Genomic DNA, 6,240 nt, shown 5'->3' with positions numbered 1-6,240 from the left:
TGAAGCTCTTGAGGGTATCACCCCAAACGCAAGATTGCATGCTTCGTCTGATAACTTTCCTATAGCTACTCCTCTTTATTTTCCCATCACCAGTTCCCATGTCCTTGCTTTGGCATTATCTAGACAACAAAGATCTTATTTTATATTTCTTATTAGAGTTTAAAAATATTACTTCTATTTTTTAAAAATAGAAATTTTGTATATAACTTGTTAATTCCTAATTAGTTCATAAATTTTAGAAGTGAATTTTTTCTTAAAATTGCATTCTCTAGGTAATTATTGCTTGTGTAGAAAAAATGTGATTTATTTTTTTGTAAGTGATTATACATTTAGGAAATTTGTTACAAAATCTTTGTGTATCAGTAATGGACATGTCCTCTGCAAATACTGACAATTTTTCTCTTTATGCTCACATGTCTTGTGTATAAGCTTCTTAAGACACAGGCAAGGACCTCTATGTTAAACATTAAGAGTAATCACAGCAATTCTTGTCATTTTTCCAACTGAAGGAAATGTCTAATTTTCCCAGTAATTATAAAGCTTGCTGTAGATTCTGGTGCATACATTTTGTCAATCTCAGTAGCTTCTATTTCTTTCCATTTCTGGTGTGCTAAGATGCTTTATTCTTCTAGCTATGAATGTAGTATATTTCATTGATAGATTGATTTCTCAGATATTAACCTATCCTTACATTGCTGGAAGTGATGCTGTTTCAGGGATACTGCACAGCTGAAAGACTCCCAGTAGAGGTCCCTCAGCGTTACATTCTCTTACATATTATGCTGGTATAATTTTCAAAATATATATTTATATTTGAATTTGTGTGTTTATAAAATTAATACTTTTATGTATTTTGTATTAAGCCCTCAACTAAATGGTTGGGATATGTTGTGCATTACACCAGCATTGAGCTGTTTCAGTGAAAATCGTCATTTTAAAATAGTGGTTTCCTCTAGTGCCCAAGTTTGTAGCATGGCTAATGGCCATTAAATTATGAGGAAGCAACAAGGCCTCTGTTCATGTTTACCCCCATCATAAAAGGTCAGTTGTCACTTATGCCTGTCATTTGGGGGCTGACTGATACCCAGGCTGTAGGAGCTGGAATCAAAGTGCAAATATGAATTGGGCGTCCATCCTGTTTCACCCCTGATCGCACACAGATTTGTTTAATTCATTAAGAAGATTTTTAAAAATACTGGCTTCACTTGTTTATTGCCGGTTTATTTTAGTCATCTTGGCACAGTTCTACAACAATTAGGACAATAAACAAATACTTGGCAAAATGAGTGTTTTAAGATCCCACCCGACCATTGTTGAAATAAGGACAACATAACTCATCTCTGACAATTTTTTTTTCATTTGAGAAAATATCTACCTCTAATATGTATTATGCTTTTGAAGGAAGAAAGGGCTTGAAGGGGAAGACTCCAATTTGGAAGGTGAGCAAGGAGTTCTAGATGCAAATTACACAACACCTAATACGCACAGATGTAGGCAGAGTGGGTTTTGCTCTGAAAATAAGAAAGGAGGGGAATAACAACCTAGGATACCTGAGATGAAGTAATTGGATTTTCTGATTTCTTCTCTCACCTAATTGGATGTGCAAATGATCTGTCTGCATAATGAGTTCATGCCCGTGACTCTTCTCTCCCACATTTGTATGCTGTGAGCATGTGCGTGTGTATGAATTTGAGCCACGTCGTATAGGATTTACTTTCGTGCAGTGAGAGCTCAGTTCCTCCAGAACAAAAAGAAAGAAAAAAGGCCTCTTAATTGTAAGGCCTTTGCAATATTCCTGTGCAGTTTTCTGGTCTTTGCAGTTGACCTGTCATAAAAGCAGGGACCGAAATGGGGTGGTGCCCCTTAAAGAGGGGGGTGTCAGAAGAGTTTTGCTGTGCATTGGTGTATCTGTGGCACTCAGCAGAGGCCACTTTATTATGTATAACTAAATAATATTTTGCCTGTGTGTGTTTCCTACACCCAGCACTTGCGATGCCTTGGTATCCTTTGAGCCACTCCCCTATACTGAGGCAGCTAAGTGCAGGCTGGACTCTGATCCTATGAGAAAAGCTCTCTGTAGTCCAGAATCCTTTTAGAGATTTGCATCTCAATATCATTCCAGATTTCCATATGAGCTGAACTATACTGCAAGATAAATTTACCTTAATTGGTCTCTGCTTATTTTTTCCTTTTCCACATTAAGTTACTGCAGTTTTGGAAAGACCTAGTCTAGCCCAGAGGACAAGAGCAGACTACTCAGAAGTTTCTGAGGAGGTAATTTTATACCTGGGTTTTAGAGAGGTGCCAGGTTAGTCTAGGAAGAAGGGAGAAGGACACTCCAGGCAGAGAGGATAGCAAGGTCAAAAGCTTAAAGGTGCAGGAGGAGGTGGCCCACTGGGGAAGAAAAAGCAATAGAGTGTGGTAGAAAAAGGTGATGGCTTAAATTTAAACTTGCATTTTCATTGCCATGACAGGGCCACTGCAGTGTCTCAAGCTCTATGTTCTTATGCTCTCTGACCTTGAAGGTCTCCTGTCTTGTGTGTCTGCTTGGTTACCTTCTCTTTTTATAACAACTTAGTAGAGGGTCAATCTCACCAGAAAAAAATGCGTCTAAACTTGCGGCACATTTTTGTACCTTAGATTGCAACCTTTTCCCTACCTCTGCTTACTTAGGTAATCTATTGCAATAGTAGTGTGATAAAGAACTAAAAAAGAAGTAAATGCCTCTGTGATTGTCAGGTGACAATTTGTTAGTCCTACTTTACAAAAACCCTCATGCTGCTGGTTTTCAGTTGCATCCCTGAAACATTGTTGTGGTGGTGGCATCACCCCATGAGAGGGTCATTACAAGAGTTCACTAAGGGCAAAGAGGGTAGTTCCTGGGAAAGAGAGGTTAGAGAGAGGGAAACCAACATTTATTGAACATCTACTATGTACTAGATGCTGTGATGAGCATTTCTCTCATGTTACCTCATTTAGCGCTCACTACAATCCTCTGAAGGATGTTTCTTTTATCTATCTATCTATCTAGATTTATCTGTCTATCTATCTATCTATCTATCTATCTATCTATCTCTCTATCTTCTTTCTGGTGAAAGAAATGGAGAACCAAAGGACCTGAACCCAAGGACCTGGTTACAATCAATCAATGCTAAAGGGTCACACATTCTCATTCCAAAGTGCACACTCTTCTTATTACATTCAGGCAAACAACAATGTGCATTTTCTAATTTGTCCCATATAAATTTTGAAAATTGTACACATAGAAAAAAAAATGTAGATGCTTACTGAGAGCCAGGATCTTCTCTTACTCATTTTCACTCACTAGATCCTTGCCTGCAATTTGTTACCTGCTGGTTGGGAATGGTGGCTGAATGTTCAAGAGGAATGAGAAGAAAGTGAAAGAGAAAGAGGAAAAGAGTGAGGAAAGAATAAAAGGAAGAGAAAGTGATAAAGTTAGAGAAAGAGAAGAGAGAGGGAGAGTAAAAGGGCAAGAGCCAAGCAAGAGAGAGGCACATGACTGAACTAAAACTACAGGTTATTAGGGGACCACTGCAGAGGAGAACAAAGCTTGGTGAAGTGCATTTCGCTGGCTCTTAGAATTGAAATAAAATGTCTGACTTCATCCATCAGCTGAGACTAGAACATCAGGATTCCTACTTTTGCACAAGATGGAATAATATGAACCAGAGCTACCCTTTTACTGGATGAACTTAAAAAAAAGAAAGAAATGAAAAGATAAAAGGAAAAGAAAAACATACAAAATATATAAAATAAATAATGTTTTTCAAGATATAAGGCATCAAGTAGGGAAGAAGGGCGGTCCCTGAGACAAAGAAAACAAACTAGGTGAATCAGACAATTGCCTCCAGCTTGCTTTCTAGAAAGAGTTTCCAGACTGTGGTGCAGAATGGGGAAATCCGGGTTGTGCTGAGTTCTTATGAGTTAAAAGAGGATGGGCAACTGGAGTTCTCAGAGCAGAGCATGGGAAAAGAAAGGAGGGGAGGGGAGGGCAGGGGAGGGGAGGAGAGGGGAGGAGAGGGGAGGAGAGGAGAGGAATAGTTTGGGTATTTGTACTGCATGTCCCTTGTCTTCAGTAGTGATTTGTCAGCACTTGTGCATGAGTAAAATACCCAAGGCTTTGAACTGAGAGATCTGAAATAGTTACGAAAATCTCAGGACTCCTACAGGACCAAGAACTTTTCCTGTTATCATTATCCAAAGTGGAAAACCTCATAATTCAGTGGGTATAATGCAAGGTGTTCAGAAGTATTTTGTCTTCCTGTTGGGGGAAAGTTAGCCCTAACCTAAATTTTGTTCTGAGGTAACAAAGCTGAGCAGTAAGACATGGAAAGGTCAAACTATTTTTACATAGCTGTTTACCAGAAAAGATTTCAAGAATATTTATAAAGAAACACAAATATCTAGCATTTAATGCAGAAAAATTTATGATATTTGACTGCACTATAAATTACCAGTCATGGAAATAAGCAGGAAAATACGACTCATAAATGAGGTGAAAATCAATCCACAAAATCTGATGTAGAAAAAGAACAGGTGATACGGTTACCATGACACACAGTTACTATTAGTGTATCCCCTATGTTCAACAAGCTAGAAGAAAGAGTGAATATAGAAGTAATGACAGAATGTGTTAGAAGACCTGCAGTGTAGGAAGAGAAAAATACACTGGATGGGGTAACCAAGAGATTGGACATCAGAGAAGAAAAGTTTCTTGGACTTGCAAATGTAGCAATTGTAATTATCTGAAATAAAATACCAAGAAAAAAGAGTGAAACAATTCAATTGATTTTGGTATAACTTCAGTTAGTAGACTATATACATGTGTTTTGAATGGAAAAACCAAAGATATTGTGAGAGACAGGTAAAAATCAAAGATATTGCAAGAGACAATCACCTGAAATTTTCCCAATTTTTAAAAACTCTAAAGAGATCTAAGAATATCAACAAAGCCTAAACAAAAGAAGCACAAAAAAAATTATAACAAATTCCATCATTATCAAATCATTAGAAACACTGGTAATGAAAAAAAAAACTCTAAAAACAGCTATATAAATAGGGCATAATGGGCACAAAGAAACAATGATGAGAATGACAGCGGACTTCTCATCAGAAGCAGTGCAGATCAGAGGGAGTATGAAACAATTCTTTAAAATGAGTCAGAGGATATTTTTAATGTACTAAAAGAAAAGAAATACCTGTTAAGCCAACAAAATATTTTTCAAAACTGAAGATGAAAGGAAAGCATTTTTAGAAACAGACCCCTTGAAAGAATTCATCCCAAACAAGCTGGAATCTGTGGTGCACACCTGTAGTGGCAGCTACTTGGGAGGCTGAGGCAGAAGGATTACTTTATCCATAGAATTTGAGGCCAACCTGGTGAATGGAGCAACACCCTGTTCTGGAAAGGAAAAGGAAGTGGAGGGAAAATCTAATGAAGGAGAATTACGGGAAGGAGAAGGAAAGGGAGGAGGGGTGAGAGGAAGATAGGGAGGAAGAGGAGTAGGAGAAGAGGAGGAGGAGGAGGAAAAGAAGAATTTTTAATCTCTAGCAGAACTTCATTACAAAAAATGTTTTAAAAATAACATTTATGCAGAAGGGAACGATATAGTACTAGGTAAAAATTTAGATATGAATAAGCTCCAGAAATGCTAATTATGTGAGCAAATGTAAAAGAAATTAATTTTCTTATTGAAATATCATTAAAAGATATTTGATTTTTCATACAAAAGTAACATCAATATAGTGTGAGTTTTATAACATATAAGGAAATAAATATGATGCTACAGATGGAGAAATGAAAATATATTGTTTTGAACTCTTATAAATAAAGTGAAAGTATATAGAAAAATATTCCATACGGGCACTAATTTTTAAAAAGGTGCAGTGACTAAAATAGAAAATGTAAATTTCAGAGCCAACACAAATAATAAGAGATAAAGGGCTATTTCATATTGATAAAGTGATTAATTCATCAAAAGGGCCACATTCCTGAAAACATATATTTCTAATAACAAAGCTTCACTCTTGATTTTTTTTTTTTAATTTGGTACCAGAAATTGAACTCAGGACCTTGCACTTGTCAAGCAGGCATTTGTGCTGCTAAGCTATATCCCCGGCAACAAAGCTTCAAAATACGTAAAAATGAGGCTATCAGAGGGCTCTTTTCTTGGGATGTGGGCAGAATTTTCCCTGAACTGTACTCTAGAGCAGTGCACC

This window comes from Chinchilla lanigera, unplaced genomic scaffold (genome assembly GCF_000276665.1).
Source record: "Chinchilla lanigera isolate Chin_1 unplaced genomic scaffold, ChiLan1.0 scaffold00015, whole genome shotgun sequence".
Taxonomy (NCBI): domain Eukaryota; kingdom Metazoa; phylum Chordata; class Mammalia; order Rodentia; family Chinchillidae; genus Chinchilla; species Chinchilla lanigera.
The sequence above is the reverse complement of the archived record's forward strand: the minus strand, read 5'-3'. Positions refer to the sequence as shown.